Here is a 19461-nt window from a genome sequence, read left to right on the forward strand (position 1 = left end):
TTCCCTTTGACGGTACCCCCTTCCGACGTCCCGTTCACCCGCAATTCGCGTTTGAAGATTTGACTCCACCATCAGGAAGATCGTGTCGGGGACTACCACATTCCCTTTGACGGTACCCACTTCCGACGTCCCGTTCACCCGCAATTCGCGTTTGAAGATTTGACTCCACCATCAGGAAGATCGTGCCGGGGGCTACCACATTCCCTTTGACGGTACCCCCTTCCGACGTCCCGTTCACCCGCAATTCGCGTTTGAAGATTTGACTCCACTATCAGTAAGATCGTGTCGCGGACTACCACATTCTCTTTGACGGTACCCACTTCCGACGTCCCGTTCAGCCGCAATTCGCGATTGAAGATTTGACTCCACTATCAGGAAGATCGTGTTGGGGGCTACCACATTCCCTTTGGCGTCGCGGTTGAAGATTTGACTACACCATCAGTAAGATCGTGTCGCGGGCTACCACATTCCCTTTGACGGTACCCGCTTCCGACGTCCCGTTCACTCGCAATTCACTTCTATTGGCGGCACGAGAAAGAGAGACAGCGATTCGATATTTACGAAACGTTAAACCGCGTGAGTTCGCAACGGAAGGTAAAAGGCGCCCGAAGTTGACTACTTCTCGAAAACGCGCGCGCGCGCCTCGCAAAAGGTCGTTAATTTCGCCCCTAGGACAAAAAACAAAATTCCGCCACGCAGGAGTTGTGCGCGTTTACAACATCTTTCCGACGACACCAATTTGAAAAGAATCGGACCAAAACTGTAGTAGAAGATAGGAAAAAGCTGAAAAACCTTCACGTTAGTATACTACGCTCGAGGATGACGCCCAGATGTCGCCAACCCCACATCATGTAGCCATGTCCCTAAGGTTGACAAATTTCACGGCCCCGTAGATACACGTACACCCGTTGCCTTTCTACAAGAGTTCTTCTACGCGCCCACATTTGCTGCCATCCAGCCAGCCAGCCAGCCAGCCAGCCAAAGTGAGATTAAAAGCTACTTTTTACAAATAAATTTGCAAAAATGCGCTAAAAAGCGGAAAACGGGAAAACAGAATTGGTCGGGTCGAGTGGCCGGTTGAGCCGTTTTAATTGTTAATTCCGCGTGTAAAGTCGGATCGTTAAAAAGGGCGCTAACGATCGATCACTAAGTCATTAGTACCTGAACTTGTGAATGTCGTACCAATTGATATCGACGCGTGTGTCTATGTGTTGAAAGGGATTATCTGCCTGCAGTCCTGCCGATTTGTGTCGGAAACAACGGCACCTTCAACAACCATTGGAGAGGAAGATCACCATAAACACAGGTACTGTGAACGTTATCAGTTTTGTGCGGTAAATAGTCATACCCCGAACAGTTAGGGGTTCGTTTTCTTAAGTAATATTTTAATAATTAATAGGTAGTAAGTAATTCTAATTGTATTTGTATAGCTTTTAAGCGATAGTCTTTACCTAGTTGCTACACGGAAGTATCCGGTGGAAAAAGGATGTTGGGTCCAACCAGATACTTCTTGTAGCGTGTATTTACGTAAACATTATCGGCAATAAATTGCATTTAGAAAGTGGCCACAATTAACCCGTTAAAAAAAACGAAGGAGTTAGTTAGTTAGGTTAATTTGTTTTTTTTGGCATCTTTGTGTATTAGTATAACACCTAGATCCTTCACTCAACGGTATAACGTAAGCAATCGTAAGGTAGTACGAAAGAGGGGGCTTTAGTTTAGTGAACTTGTACGATAATATTTTAAAATTGTGTCAATATACACCCCGTAAGTAAAAGGAATTTCGTCTTGTTTTCTTTGTACGATTTAAGTGCTTACCAATTTGGTGAAGACGATATCAAAACGAGATTTACCCCGTGGTACGGTAGGTGGAAGACGTTTGAGTTTTTTTGAATAGAGAGATTGTGAGCGGACCAAACAATTAGAACGGTTCGGTTAATATGTAACGTAACAGGGAGGATACAACTTGAATTTTAAATTCATAAAGGCAACTTTAAGCTTGAGGAGAAGAAGTTCGTCTTTCATGGCGAACGGACGTGTTTTGTGCCAGCTCCGGCTGATTTTAGGGTCTTTTGTGACTGTATGTATATAGGTTTAAAAATGTTTGTCCTGTGGGGCCGGGAGTGCACAAAAATTTGTAATTGTTTAGTGCTTATTCGATCGAAATCGGTTCAGTGATTGAGATTTTACGAATTTTTAAAGTATTAAGTTTAATCTCAAGATGCATAACGCGCGGGACTAATTAAATCGTGAGAAGACAGGGCAGGAACCTCCAATCAACAGAACAAAAAGGGCGTAAAGTTAAGATAAGTGCTTGCTTGCTTGCTTACTTACTTACTTACTTACTTACTTACTTACTTAGAATTAAGGCTAAATTTAATTTAAAATTGAACAAAGGGGAAAAGATAGAATAGAGCGGCCCAAGTCACTGGGAGCTACATTGAATATTATACCTACTTCGAAGCGGGGCGGAACAAATTGACCCTTGGGAAAGGAAATATAAACTTGTCAACCGGAGACATATAAAGGAACTATAGCCATAAATTACCTACAATATTTAAACCCTCAAATTTCGGCTTAATAGGCATGATTGACAAAAAGGAAACCTTTCTTACCAAATTTAAGCGGCTTTTTTTTCCTGTTTTTTTTACACTTTTTTACTCTCGTTAGCACCTTTAGTTTAGAGTCTCACAGAATAGGATATACGGGGTGGCCAAAGATAGACGTCTCAGTGACATAACAACTAACTTAACTAAATTATCTCTCCTAGATATCTCTTTTAGCGATTAACAAACAGCACTCACCACCCAAATCAGAATTAAGACCTTAATGACAAGTATCAGCGATCAAATAGAAGTGCGATCAAAGAACACATCCTAGAATGCATCAGTATAAACAAGGACGGGGACTGCCTGTTTGGAACGATTGCGCACCAACGGAGGGGACTGCCAGGGACATCAGAGCCTCTCATGAAATTAAGCAAAGGATTAAAAAAGAAATCAACGCATACATCAGGGAAAACCTGGAAGATTTCTACCCACAATTTGTAGGAGACGTAGACGGATAGATGGAGAGAACCAGCAGAGTTACGGAAATCGTAACCAAGAAGCACCGAGGCATTGAGGTGGAGATATTTGAAGGAAAAGCAAGAGTATACCCATGGCCCAAATCAAGATGAAAATAGGAAGACTAACAATCACAGGATGCCACATCCCCTCGGGCAAAAGAGGACAGGCGGAACTCAGAAATCGAAGTGAAACAACAGAAAAAAGTGCGGAAAGAACCTAGGTATCACACTAGGCGGCTTCAGTACGCAACTAGGCAAACTGGACGAAAGTGAAGAGGAGGAAGGGAACACAGCAGACATATAGGCAAAAACAGTAGGATCGGACCACAAAATGGTAAAGGGGAAACTTCTGTCAGGGGAGAAGAAAAGAAAGGAGTACCGAAAGGAGCAGTAAGAGATTAGAAGCAAAAAGGGGGAAGGGATACCATATCGGAAAAGATCGGCGAAACGCTCAAAGAAACAACAAAGAAAACACTAGGGGAACAGAAACGCCCATGTGACCGAACAGAAAGCGGGCCAAAACCCACACTAACCTGAAACAAAGAAGGAGCTAAGGGAAGCCAAGGAAGAAGAAAACGGAGCCTATGAGCAACACGAAATCAAGGAATTCGCCGTGTTCGCGGAGAACATCGCCAAACTCAGACCAATGAAGAGGAATTATGCAAATGTAATGGTATAGGCACATCAAAAAATACAAAAGGAGGAAACAAGGGTGAAACAGAAAATAATATACCAATGACAGCGTGGGCGATGCTGGAACTACCCAAATTCCTAATCAACAGAACCATAAACGCGTGGCAAAGGGAGTATACTAGTATACAATGGTTTTGGAAGAAAACCGAACACCAAAGGAAAACCAGGGGGATCAAACAAGGATGTCCGTTTCCCCAAGGCTCTTCGCGATAGCACTTGACCATGCTATAGAACAAACAAGGATGGTGGTGACGAACCTTAGCACAGGCGGCCAATTACTACTACCGACATTACTGGCGTACGCGGACGATCTATTTGTAATCCCGGATAATTTATAAGACACTGAGGACTTCGTCCAGGCCAGCGTGGTACCAGGTACACCTGGAAATGGTGGACCTGCAAATACACAACGAAAAGAGCTACATGATGATAAGAGTGCCAAGAAACAACACCCCCAGTACAAAGAAGGAAAGAAGACCATAATAGCCGAGAAGGAGATAACCATGAAGCACAAGATCAAATATCTGGGAACGTACATAAACAGCACCCTCAGCAGGCACAACGCAGTGCAAGACAGAATATCCAACGCATTCAGAAGCACCCACGGAATCTGGAACTTCTTACGAGAGAAGAAAATACCGGGCAGCTGGAAAATGATGATTTACAACACGAACATAGCACCGACAATGTTATACGGAATTAACACTTCAGCGCTAACAAGGAGCAACAGACGAACATTGAGGAGGGCGGAGTGGAAGGCAGTCAGGATACTGAAGAAAACAGCAACCTTACAAGAAAGCAGAGAAGAGAACTACTAGAAAGAAAGACGATTACCAGGAGACTGAAGATGATTCAGATGAGATACTGGACATACCAATAAGAGGAACAAAGACCATATCATACGGGCTGCCAAGATTCTGTGTGCCTCGGAATGGAAGGTACGCCGACCCTGCCACACATGGAGCACCACCATAAACCAAACGGTAAGAGGTCTCGGGGATTACCATGGGAAGATGGGAAGAAAAGAGCAAAGACACACATCAAGGAAGAAAGAAAGCAGAAGAATACTGGAGGTGGAGGAAGAAGCCAAGGGGCCAATATATTGACAAATGGTCATTAAATGACTAAACCACCCCAAGCACATGTCCAACTAGCTCTACTAGATATCGGTACACTAACAAACGCTTTTAAAATGAATTATATTTTTTCTAGAGCACGTCCAACCTCCGCCACAACGACAATCTTGATATTCACGTAAACTATATCAATTTGCGAAATTTACCAGGCCTTGACGGCCTCCAAAGGTCCAAAAAATTAATTAACAAATTTTTAATTGACCCCTGATTTAATTATGGGTACGAAATAGAAAAATGTAGCATTAACACTTTTATCTAGGTCGTAATTTGGGCTCGATTAAACAAAAAATTAACAGATAAAACAAATTTCGCAACAAGAGATCGATAGGACAAATTAATTAAAGAAATCTTAAGGAGTTGCGGCGCGACACTCGTGTAGTAAACATCGTAAGATTGTTAAAGGTTACCTGTGCAATTAAAACTTTTGTGTTACTGATTATTTTCAACCGACTAACTCATATTTCAAATCAAATAAAGCACCTAAATTCATTGTGAAATTTGTAAAAAGCATACAACGTTTTTCGATATTAAAACGTGGAAATATTTATACTATAGTCCATAAATTACCTAAATATTGTTGCTAAACCAGAATCGTAGACACGTACACATACAAGGACACTCTTGAGATAATTCTGTTTACACTCGCCTAATATAATATTTTGCATTATCAATTATAAACAAACATGACAATCGATACCTCCGAACTTTGTAAAATATTTGATAATTTTAAACGGGAGCTAAAAGAAGAAATGGAACACATTATTAGGAAAGAAATACATACTCTCAATATACCGGCCTATATTGAAGGTTCTAATAATCGGTTTAAGCTTCTGAAAAGCGAAAATCGTGCATTGAAACAAACAGTTAACCAACAACAAAAATTAATAGAACAAATACGTAGGCAGAATAATGTCGTAATCTTCGGAATGAGAGAGAGCGATGAAAACTATGACACATTGGAAACTGGAGTTATAGATCTGTTCAATAATGTGTCACAAACAAAGATCACGCGAGATAATTTAAACTATATTAGACGAGTAGGGCAAAAAAGTACAAAAATACGACCAACCATTGTCTCCTTCACATCAAATATATGTAAAGCAATGGTGTTGCGCAATGCTTTTAAATTAAAGGGTTCGAAAGTGTATATCTCTGAAGATTATGACAAGGAAGCTCAAGAACAGAGAAAAGAACTCCTAGCGATGCAAGCGAAGCTGAAAAGAGCTGGACAGGAGTGTAAGATAAGAAGAAATGGACTTTTAATAAATGGAAAATTTTGGCACGTATCAGAAATAGTCGCAAGTGAAAAATATAGAGAGGGGGAAACTGCGGAAGATGCTGAAAATTTTGCAGGTGAATTAGAGAAGGTTAAAAAAAGAAAAAGAATAACGGGCGAGGAAGCGAAGAAATCTGGTTCATCTACGAGCAACATAACTGATTTTTTTCGCCCGCGTACCAATTCCGGATCCTCTACAAAATCAATTAAATTGTAACAGTGGCTATAAGCAATCATAAATTTAGAAGTATCTTACCATAATCCCTTTTTTGATGAACATTTTTTTTTTTTTAAATTTTGTGCCGACAGTTAAATTGGTGAAATATGGGAGGCCAAGTGACGGTACTGTGGTGAGAGTTAGAACCTCGGTTAGAAATCGTTACTTCAGAACAATCGTGAACTACTATGTCATGGTAATATCAATCCAGTCCAAACATTTTTTTTATGTAATGCCAATTTGCCTAAAATGTAATTTTAAACAAATATTGTTACAATAAGCAAACTATAATATAATTTAGGTCACAGAAAGGAAAATGTAAATGTTTTTATTGCAGTTTGCCCAATTTTATAAGAATTTAGATAAGTATGCATTTTTCCAATAATAATTTGTTAAGTAATTATGAATTGAAAGATTATGTCAATAGCGAAAATTCAGTTAATTTTATGTTGTATTACAGAGAAGCATAAGTATGTTGCATTTTTGGCAATGTTTAAAAGTTAAAAACTTTGCTTAAGTTTGAATTTTTATTCCTGCTAAATATGGCAAAAACAGTGATGTAGTAGTTTCCATTTTTTTGTTATTTATTTGGATACCTATGTTTATTTAAGAACCAACTCCTCAGACGGTCTATGAACCATGAGAATGGGTCTGTTGCCAAACAATGTTTTGTTTTAGTTGTTATGAGGTATAGCAAAATAANGAAGAAGTTCGTCTTTCATGGCGAACGGACGTGTTTTGTGCCAGCTCCGGCTGATTTTAGGGTCTTTTGTGACTGTATAGGTTTAAAAATGTTTGTCCTGTGTGGCCGGGAGTGCACAAAAATTTGTAATTGTTTAGTGCTTATTCGATCGAAATCGGTTCAGTGGTTGACATTTTATGAATTTTTAAAGTATTAAGTTTAATCTCAAGATACATAACGCGCGGGACTAATTAAATCGTGAGAAGACAGGGCAGGAACCTCCAATCAACAGAACAAAAAGGGCGTAAAGTTAAGATAAGTGCTTGCTTGCTTACTTACTTACTTACTTACTTACTTACTTACTTAGAATTAAGGCTAAATTTAATTTAAAATTGAACAAAGGGGAAAAGATCGAATAGAGCGGCCCAAGTCACTGAGAGCTACCTTGAATATTATTACTGCTTTCCATTTGAGTGAAAGAGGAGCTCTAAGCTGTACCGTGCACGATGCCCTGTGTTCCTTTTAAGAAAGCTTCGAGCTCTGACGCGCCCGAAATTGGATTTCCCTTGTCCCCTCATGCACCACCTTTTTGCTTGGGGCTTGTAACACTTTTGTGGTTATTTACGTACTGTGAATGTCAATTCAAATGTGTTAAAAATGAACAACTTGCAAAATGAGCTGCTCCGAACGAACTGCACCAGAGCTTCACGCACTCAAATGGAAAGCAGTATATACCTACTTCGAAGCGGGGCGGAACAAATTGACCCTTGGGAAAGGAAATATAAACTTGTCAACCGGAGACATATAAAGGAACTATAGCCATAAATTACCTACAATATTTAAACCCTCAAATTTCGGCTTAATAGGCATGATTGACAAAAAGGAAACCTTTCTTACCAAATTTAAGCGGCTTTTTTTTCCTGTTTTTTTTACACTTTTTTACTCTCGTTAGCACCTTTAGTTTAGAGTCTCACAGAATAGGATATACGGGGTGGCCAAAGATAGACGTCTCAGTGACATAACAACTAACTTAACTAAATTATCTCTCCTAGATATCTCTTTTAGCGATTAACAAACAGCACTCACCACCCAAATCAGAATTAAGACCTTAATGACAAGTATCAGCGATCAAATAGAAGTGCGATCAAAGAACACATCCTAGAATGCATCAGTATAAACAAGGACGGGGACTGCCTGTTTGGAACGATTGCGCACCAACGGAGGGGACTGCCAGGGACATCAGAGCCTCTCATGAAATTAAGCAAAGGATTAAAAAAGAAATCAACGCATACATCAGGGAAAACCTGGAAGATTTCTACCCACAATTTGTAGGAGACGTAGACGGATAGATGGAGAGAACCAGCAGAGTTACGGAAATCGTAACCAAGAAGCACCGAGGCATTGAGGTGGAGATATTTGAAGGAAAAGCAAGAGTATACCCATGGCCCAAATCAAGATGAAAATAGGAAGACTAACAATCACAGGATGCCACATCCCCTCGGGCAAAAGAGGACAGGCGGAACTCAGAAATCGAAGTGAAACAACAGAAAAAAGTGCGGAAAGAACCTAGGTATCATACTAGGCGGCTTCAGTACGCAACTAGGCAGACTGGACGAAAGTGAAGAGGAGGAAGGGAACACAGCAGACATATGGGCAAAAACAGTAGGATCGGACCACAAAACGGTAAAGGGGAAAGTCAAGAGGGAGGGGGGAGAACAAAGGACAAGGAGCACAGCGGGGAAACCGAAGGGTGGGATGTGAAACTTCTGTCAGGGGAGAAGAAAAGAAAGGAGCACCGAAAGGAGCAGTAAGAGATTAGAAGCAAAAAGGGGGAAGGGATACCATATCGGAAAAGATCGGCGAAACGCTCAAAGAAACAACAAAGAATACACTAGGGAAACAGAAACGCCCATGTGACCGAACAGAAAGCGGGCCAAAACCCACACTAACCTGAAACAAAGAAGGAGCTAAGGGAAGCCAAGGAAGAAGAAAACGGAGCCTATGAGCAACACGAAATCAAGGAATTCGCCGTGTTCGCGGAGAACATCGCCAAACTCAGACCAATGAAGAGGAATATGCAAATGTAATGGTATAGGCACATCAAAAATACAAAAGGAGGAAACAAGGGGGAAACAGAAAATAATATACCAATGACAGCGTGGGCGATGCTGGAACTACCCAAATTCCTAATCAACAGAACCATAAACGCGTGGCAAAGGGAGTATACTAGTATACAATGGTTTTGGAAGAAAACCGAACACCAAAGGAAAAGCAGGGGGATCAAACAAGGATGTCCGTTTCCCCAAGGCTCTTCGCGATAGCACTTGACCATGCTATAGAACAAACAAGGATGGTGGTGACGAACCTTAGCACAGGCGGCCAATTACTACTACCGACATTACTGGCGTACGCGGACGATCTATTTGTAATCCCGGATAATTTATAAGACACTGAGGACTTCGTCCAGGCCAGCGTGGTACCAGGTACACCTGGAAATGGTGGACCTGCAAATACACAACGAAAAGAGCTACATGATGATAAGAGTGCCAAGAAACAACACCCCCAGTACAAAGAAGGAAAGAAGACCATAATAGCCGAGAAGGAGATAACCATGAAGCACAAGATCAAATATCTGGGAACGTACATAAACAGCACCCTCAGCAGGCACAACGCAGTGCAAGACAGAATAACCAACGCATTCAGAAGCACACACGGAATCTGGAACTTCTTACGAGAGAAGAAAATACCGGGCAGCTGGAAAATGATGATTTACAACAGGAACATAGCACCGACAATGTTATACGGAATTAACACTTCAGCGCTAACAAGGAGCAAAAGACGAACATTGAGGAGGGCGGAGTGGAAGGCACTCAGGATACTGAAGAAAACAGCAACCTCACAAGAAAGCGGAGAAGAGAACTACTAGAAAGAAAGACGATTACCAGGAGACTGAAGATGATTCAGATGAGATACTGGACATACCAACAAGAGGAACAAAGACCATATCATACGGGCTGCCAAGATTCTGTGTGCCTCGGAATGGAAGGTACGCCGACCCTGCCACACATGGAGCACCACCATAAACCAAACGGTAGAGATCTCGGGGATTACCATAGGAAGATGGGAAGAAAAGAGCAAAGACACACATCAAGGAAGAAAGAAAGCAGAAGAATACTGGAGGTGGAGGAAGAAGCCAAGGGGCCAATATATTGACAAATGGTCATTAAATGACTAAACCACCCCAAGCACATGTCCAACTAGCTCTACTAGATATCGGTACACTAACAAACGCTTTTAAAATGAATTATATTTTTTCTAGAGCACGTCCAACCTCCGCCACAACGACAATCTTGATATTCACGTAAACTATATCAATTTGCGAAATTTACCAGGCCTTGACGGCCTCCAAAGGTCCAAAAAATTAATTAACAAATTTTTAATTGACCCCTGATTTAATTATGGGTACGAAATAGAAAAATGTAGCATTAACACTTTTATCTAGGTCGTAATTTGGGCTCGATTAAACAAAAAATTAACAGATAAAACAAATTTCGCAACAAGAGATCGATAGGACAAATTAATTAAAGAAATCTTAAGGAGTTGCGGCGCGACACTCGTGTAGTAAACATCGTAAGATTGTTAAAGGTTACCTGTGCAATTAAAACTTTTGTGTTACTGATTATTTTCAACCGACTAACTCATATTTCAAATCAAATAAAGCACCTAAATTCATTGTGAAATTTGTAAAAAGCATACAACGTTTTTCGATATTAAAACGTGGAAATATTTATACTATAGTCCATAAATTACCTAAATATTGTTGCTAAACCAGAATCGTAGACACGTACACATACAAGGACACTCTTGAGATAATTCTGTTTACACTCGCCTAATATAATATTTTGCATTATCAATTATAAACAAACATGACAATCGATACCTCCGAACTTTGTAAAATATTTGATAATTTTAAACGGGAGCTAAAAGAAGAAATGGAACACATTATTAGGAAAGAAATACATACTCTCAATATACCGGCCTATATTGAAGGTTCTAATAATCGGTTTAAGCTTCTGAAAAGCGAAAATCGTGCATTGAAACAAACAGTTAACCAACAACAAAAATTAATAGAACAAATACGTAGGCAGAATAATGTCGTAATCTTCGGAATGAGAGAGAGCGATGAAAACTATGACACATTGGAAACTGGAGTTATAGATCTGTTCAATAATGTGTCACAAACAAAGATCACGCGAGATAATTTAAACTATATTAGACGAGTAGGGCAAAAAAGTACAAAAATACGACCAACCATTGTCTCCTTCACATCAAATATATGTAAAGCAATGGTGTTGCGCAATGCTTTTAAATTAAAGGGTTCGAAAGTGTATATCTCTGAAGATTATGACAAGGAAGCTCAAGAACAGAGAAAAGAACTCCTAGCGATGCAAGCGAAGCTGAAAAGAGCTGGACAGGAGTGTAAGATAAGAAGAAATGGACTTTTAATAAATGGAAAATTTTGGCACGTATCAGAAATAGTCGCAAGTGAAAAATATAGAGAGGGGGAAACTGCGGAAGATGCTGAAAATTTTGCAGGTGAATTAGAGAAGGTTAAAAAAAGAAAAAGAATAACGGGCGAGGAAGCGAAGAAATCTGGTTCATCTACGAGCAACATAACTGATTTTTTTCGCCCGCGTACCAATTCCGGATCCTCTACAAAATCAATTAAATTGTAACAGTGGCTATAAGCAATCATAAATTTAGAAGTATCTTACCATAATCCCTTTTTTGATGAACATTTTTTTTTTTTTAAATTTTGTGCCGACAGTTAAATTGGTGAAATATGGGAGGCCAAGTGACGGTACTGTGGTGAGAGTTAGAACCTCGGTTAGAAATCGTTACTTCAGAACAATCGTGAACTACTATGTCATGGTAATATCAATCCAGTCCAAACATTTTTTTTATGTAATGCCAATTTGCCTAAAATGTAATTTTAAACAAATATTGTTACAATAAGCAAACTATAATATAATTTAGGTCACAGAAAGGAAAATGTAAATGTTTTTATTGCAGTTTGCCCAATTTTATAAGAATTTAGATAAGTATGCATTTTTCCAATAATAATTTGTTAAGTAATTATGAATTGAAAGATTATGTCAATAGCGAAAATTCAGTTAATTTTATGTTGTATTACAGAGAAGCATAAGTATGTTGCATTTTTGGCAATGTTTAAAAGTTAAAAACTTTGCTTAAGTTTGAATTTTTATTCCTGCTAAATATGGCAAAAACAGTGACGTAGTAGTTTCCATTTTTTTGTTATTTATTTGGATACCTATGTTTATTTAAGAACCAACTCCTCAGACGGTCTATGAACCATGAGAATGGGTCTGTTGCCAAACAATGTTTTGTTTTAGTTGTTATGAGGTATAGCAAAATAAAGATGATTATTATTATTATTATTATTATATTATTAAAGAAATCTTAATTACCTTAAATTGTTAATAAACAAAATCTCCAATCGTAACTGCGATTTACAATAAATCACGTACGAATAAACAAACTAAGATACTTTAGAACTTCACTTCGTTGATTGCACTTAAATTTCGAGTAAGACGACCCTGCTTTCGTTGTAATTACAGATGTAAAACTGGCTTTTTGATGGCGGAAAAACTCCCTTTAACTGGTACTCTGACAGGTTTTAACTAAACGATAAACGCACTATAGACACAACAGTCCGACAAAACTTCTTCGTAAACATAAAACACGCTTCCGCTTAACTCGAATTAAACATCTCTTAGAGCACTCAATTGACTTTCTTCTACAAACACTTTCCAACTGTCAAGATGAACTGTCTTGGAAAAATACACTGAAATCTGGCAAAACGATTAACGTCCGTTTGTTCCATTTAAAACAATTTCACTTTCTCGTCAACGTTGAACGATAAACTCCATCTATTTTCTTGTCTTGAAACTCTTTAGCTTACGCCGCAAAAACAAAACTTCTTATCTACGGCATCGATTTCCGGTTAAACCGAAAGTTTGAATATGCGTCAGATAGATCGTAATGTCACATATAAAATTAAACAAATTTTTCAAACCTCGCCAAATAAAAGAGATATTGAGGTGACCCTCTTATCTCAAACACACTGTAAATATGTGGAAAAGAATTAAACAAATACAAATCAATTTTGGAATTTTTTGCGATAGAATCTCTACAGAACTTTTGGAAAGTTTACAATCTTTAGAACCATCAGAATATTGAGAAATATATATGTATATTATGACCCTTAAATTTTTTTTACAATTTTCCTAGTGTTCTGAAGAGCAAAAATTGCAATAGTTGTAGGTATGGACGTATTGTAATAATTCTGTATATTTCTTATATTAAGAAATGTCATTATCATATTGGTGTGTATATGAGATTGGTCCCCAAAACCATTTGGTTCCGTATAGAAAACTCTTTTGTACCACTTTCCTTTCAGTCCAATGTAACAAGTTGGACATCGCTTAGAAATCACAGGTTGAGGTGAAATTTTCGATTTGGCTAACAGCATCCTCCATTACAATTTTTCCTTGCGTTTTTTATTCGGATTGTAGTCATTGTTTGGCAAAGAGCACCCCCGATATCATCTACTTGAAATTGGTGTCATGTATCAAAGAATATTATATTATTTCATTGAACGTTCGTATGAAACGTTTTAGGGCGTTTTGAACGTTTTTAACGGATATGATGTCATTTTTGGGTTTATCGAAAATTCAGTCTTATATATTAAGGTACACCGTCGTGACCATACTTTTTGATACAATCTATTTTTCTTTCTTCTTTGGCATAAGCAAACAATTTTGTGATATCTGTATATTAAGCACAATTATTTCATTATGTCAAGGATTGCAATAGGTTATGTTGGGAGTAAATGTTTACTTACAGAGAAGGTAAGACAACTATTTTACTGACGCAGTAGTGTACCTACTTGTATTAAACTTCTGTTGTTGCAAGTTTGGTAAACTAAATTTTGTGTAATATTCAATTGGCCATCTATTCATTTAAACTTAGTTTACTTAACATTATAGTTTCGGTTAGTTTCAGCAAGTCCTGTACACCGTTTCGCATCGGCCACAGCGTAGAGGACCTTACTCTGTGTTTGCTCTGTGACCAAGTGGGTATACAATTTGGTTAACCGTATTATTGATCCTTTAACTTTATAGTAATTCGCTGGCGAGAGTAAACACAAAACCTATCGAATGTTAGGTACATTAACTCTGAAACTCATAAAATTACTAAGTCAAAGGAAAGACGAATATATCTCCGAAAATTTCTAATATTACAAAAAGGTATTTAATAACTGGCAATAAGGTAAGATTATTAAATATATTAAATATTATTAAATATGTCGGTGTAAAAATAACTTAAGGGATCGAAGTTGTAGGCCTACCTTCTTTCAGAAATATTCCTTTGATGTGCATTCTTTCTGACACAATGCAGATATGCTTGCTCGAAGTAATTACATCTATATACTACGACAAATAATTAACGCCGAATGATGGAGAATATAACTCCTGAGGTCTTGAGCAATGTATGAGCTGGGATGGAATCGAGAATTTTCTTAGTTGTTTAGTAGTAGAGTTCCCGCGCGCTCAAAAGTGATTAAGAAATCAACCCCGTCAAGCTTTTAAAGGTAAAAAGCATCTAATGATGTTTTTCTGTAGTGTTTGGCCTACTAATTAACCTTCTAAATTTTTCTGCTGATACCGATGTCCAAAAGTTCCTATTTTTAATTATCTTTACAAAGGTGCGTTTTCTTTGTCGTTAGCTCTAATGGTAATGAAAATATAAGGGTTTTTCTCCGCGCATGTGTTTTGCAAAATGTAACTTTTTAAAATATCGTTTATAAGGCCATTGCTCTTAGACGAATCAGAACTTTAAAAAAAAAGTTTAAATAAAAATTATAGCTGGTAACTTAACGAATCGAACGAGGGGTGTAGTTTGAAAATATCTTTATAATTAAAGGCACAAGGAAAAAAAATGTATGACGTTGCACAGAGTAGCGGTGGTCGCTTTTCAACCGATTCGACGATTCCCCTCCTTCAAGCAATGTTTTTATTCACTTCAACTCGCGTAAGTAGACATCTTCTTGTTCATGCTCGAACTGAATCTTCTAAAAATGATTTATTTTAATTTTTGTCAATAAGTAATAAATTTAATAACTTATAACTTACCTTTGTGAACTTTACTAACTGGGAACTTATTGACTTTATACAACACAACTGTAATGAATTTAACAAAACACGTCCAACACTTCTCGTATATCCAAAGGAACTGAAATATGCCGCGAAAACGGCTCTAACAAATGGGCCCGACCTCACGAAAAACGGTCAAAGACCACAGGCGAACAACCAAAAGGTAACTGAGCACATTAATACACTAACTCTTCTCTTTAATACCTTTCCTTCTCTTATCCCATCTTCGATTTCACTTCCTTCTTTTTTTGTAAAACCACAACAACCTTATCTAAAGTGCACCCGCGTTAAACATCCGTTTACAATGTATTTACCTTTTAGTGATAATCCATCCGAGAAAAAACAAGAGATAAACTTTTACAAATATGATACAAATAATTTTCCTTATCCTACAACACGTAAATTCTTAACAATTAAATAAACAAAGTATACAAATTACAATGCAGCTATAAACAAAAAACTACATAAACTTTACACAAGATTGTTTATTAGATTACGCGGTTTGTTGTGAGTGAACCGTTAAACAGAATTCGCTCTGAAAAAAGGCAGAAAGTTTCTATACCAAGATAACACACATTGTTACACATTGCCCTGTTGTGGTTTGGCCCCGATGTATATTTCTAATTCCCCAAAAAGAAAATCCGCTGTGAAGGGATCACGATTTAAAACACTGGAGGTCATAAAAAAATCGGCGTAGTTCGTGTATGTATGTACAGCTAGATAGAGAAGGACCAGCAGACTTAATTTGAAAATGGACAATTCAGTGTGGAGACCTCGTATATGTTAATGCAGGTCTATAATTTATGAATAATGGGAGAAGTTCCGTATACTTTCTACTAACATTTGAGTAATCCTCAGTAATCCGATGGGTCGTACGGGTATTCTAGTCAAAATTCGAATAAGTGAACGTTTTGTTGGTCCGGATTTTGGAAGAAATACAAGGTCTGAGTATCGAGTCGTATTCATTCGTAAGCTACACTATTAGAAGATTACTCTGATGTATGTTCAAAAAGATTAAACTGAAACTGTAAAAACAATTTAAATGAAATGACATTGTTGTGAGAAATTTTCCCTAAATTCCCGTACAAATGCTGTTTATTAAAACGATTTAATGTGAACTTTTAACGGAGTAACTCTGAAAAGGGATTTTCCGTAAATCCAGAATTACTCTAAATGGGGGCGTAACTAATGGGATAACACGATGCTATCTGCTGGTTTTATAAATTATAAATACTTGCGGCATAAAAATACTTTTTCGTAACCTTTCGAGGGGAAATAGTGGAAATATATCGCACGTTTGTAAAGTTCGCGTGGTAATATTAAAAATATCATTTTTAACACCGACCGGCTATGAAAGGACCGCTGGCTATCCGTGCCAAATTGGTACTTAAACGTGAAAATAGTACTACGTACGTAAAAAATCAAAATGGGCAATAACATGATTTTTTATTATACCTGAATCACATGCGTGCGAAAAGGGGCCTTTAAAACACACGTGCTTTAAAGTTGCTAAGTAACGATACTTCAAGTATGACTTTTGAAACTGTCCTCTGGATGAAATAAAAAATCCTCTTAGGTCGCTTTCTGTAAATGCAGAACATTTCTTTGGCTTTTGTACCTATCCTTTGGTTGAAGCTTTCACAAACGCGCGTAATTTAGGGTATGCTTCCAAATCTGCTCCACTTTTTAATCGCAGCATTGCTTTAAAGTTTGAATGAATGCACCAAAATATAGAAGATTTAAATACCTTTGACATTTCCTTCATATATGCCAGCATTATGGATGCATTTAAGACTGTATTCGTAAGTAACTTCCTATTCGTCCATGGAAACAACTTTTCATATTCTTTATAATAGGCTTTACTGGATTTGGATTTTACACCTACCGCTACCAACGTTTGTTTAGATTTTACAAGCGATTTAATGGACGATGTATTATCTTTTTCAACGGAAATCGTTTTATTTACAAAGATGATGATGATTATAAGCAAACGTCAAGTGACATTTCCATGGCAATCGTGAAATTTCGAACACCCAGGCCCCAGCCCACTTAATTAAACATGTATTCGAGTATAACGTCAATATGACTTCATTGTATTTCCTATTTTTAAATTATACTGCAGGTATAATAAAAAATACTATAAGATACACGTGTATAATTGGTCTTTAGAGCACTTGCAACGTTAAAGGCACTCCGCTTTGCGTCGTGCCCTTAAACTCGTTGCGCGTGCTTTAAAGACTTGATTATACACTTGTATCTTAATATACTATTTCCGATCTCTATACTTTGGATCTACATTAAATTATGCACTGGCATACTTAGACACAAACACCGCTTCAATTGGGTTTAGGCAAAAAAAAACACAAATACAAAAAACCTGAAGATCAATCAATCATCTTTATCTACAAAAAAGCGTCCGAAATATTGGTGGATAACCAGTAGGTACACATCACATACTTTCTAAATTAGATACGAAAGTGGTCATGAGTTATTAACTTGCTTTGATGACTTTAAATTAGTTTGTATGCTATTTTTAGTAGAGTAAAATTGTTTACATCTTGAAAAAGTCATTTTCAGATTCACTTATTAACAAGGAGTGTTTAGGTAAATTTTCTCTAAAAGGCACCCTTCTCGTTGTTGTGCTACTTAAAAAAACACTTATGTGCTTGTAAATATTACATATGCATAATGAAATTACAAGGGGTAGGTAGGTTTTGGTAGCACCATTGAAGAAGAATTCCGATTCTTATACTATGGTAGCACTAAAATTGCATGAATATGAAATGAATTTGATTTCTAATAGCTTGTTTTTTTATTATTAGCAAAAATATATTAAGACAGTGTTTTTGGTAGCTTAGAGGATTTGGCAAAAGTTTTATATGGAAGCTTTTAAAACTGTTGTAATTGGAGAGTACTTTTTTATTTTATGTGTCAATCCTTAGTTTTTATTGAATTTTTGTTGTTTGTGTGGGGATGAACGTGTCGAGGGAGAATGTACCAATAGTCGAGGAGTTGGATGAAGACATCTACGTAGATGTGGAGTCAACCCCAGACAACCTTGGTAGCGTCCCTCTCTTCAACTTGAAGATAGCGAACAAGGAAGTTCAAGTTCTTTTGGCCTCCCCCAAAGATCGCGATAAAATAATTGTTACAGTTGTCACACGGAACAATTTTGTTATTTATATTTCAGTAAGTTATGTAAGGGATATTATTCTTGAATGTTTGTTTACATTTACAGTTGTAATACAATAATGTAACTTTCATTTGTTTTCTATTAACTCGATTTTAACTTGTTTTTATTTGTAGTAATTTGAAAATGTACCTCTATAGAAAGGTTCCGCTATGGTACTGAATTTATTAAATATCCTATATTTTCAGTAACCTATTTTTAACATTAATTTGTGTATAATTAGAACCATCACACATTTATACGTAAAAAAGGCCAAAACTTAACATTTTTCCACATTTTTTATTTAAAAGTAATCCAATTTGCTCGTTTGCTTGTTTTTACATTTTTTTATAAGTCAATGGAGAATGAACAATGTTTTTTATACCCACAACGTACATACTCTAAGCCAAATGAAAGGTGGATAATTGGTTATTACGTATACACATTTTTATTTTTATGGTTGATGAAAGAATGAGGTATGACGACTCCCTCAGTTTAGTATGCACCGAGATTAAAAATATCATCAATCTACGTTTCCATATTGAAGAGCACCAGAGAAGAGGCGTTATGATTTTATCTGACACATTCCGGTGTTTTACTAATTCTCTTTCATTTACCATTCACTAGTTCACTAGTTCACAAACCTCTAAACCTTCGTTATTATTACTTTTTCTTTGTTCTACTTGTGACTTTATTGTTTACTTCCAGGTGATGCTGACGCTTCTGAAGAGAGAAAAGACGATACTGTGGCAACCGACATAATATTATGCGTATGCGAGAAAGGAGAGAACTTCACTATACTTGTCTAATTCACAAAACTATAACAACGCGTATTACTGAATATTTGTATTTTAAAATTGAAATTCGTGGAGATCTTCATGATCGTAGATTAAGAAATATTATGGACATCCAAATACCTGCGCACAGTACCACACGTTACGAAGCTTCTTTTAGTTACCTGTCTGCCTATTTGTACAACAAGGT

The sequence above is a fragment of the Photinus pyralis genome, unplaced genomic scaffold (genome assembly GCF_008802855.1).
Source record: "Photinus pyralis isolate 1611_PpyrPB1 unplaced genomic scaffold, Ppyr1.3 Ppyr1.4_LG3b, whole genome shotgun sequence".
Lineage (NCBI taxonomy): Eukaryota > Metazoa > Arthropoda > Insecta > Coleoptera > Lampyridae > Photinus > Photinus pyralis.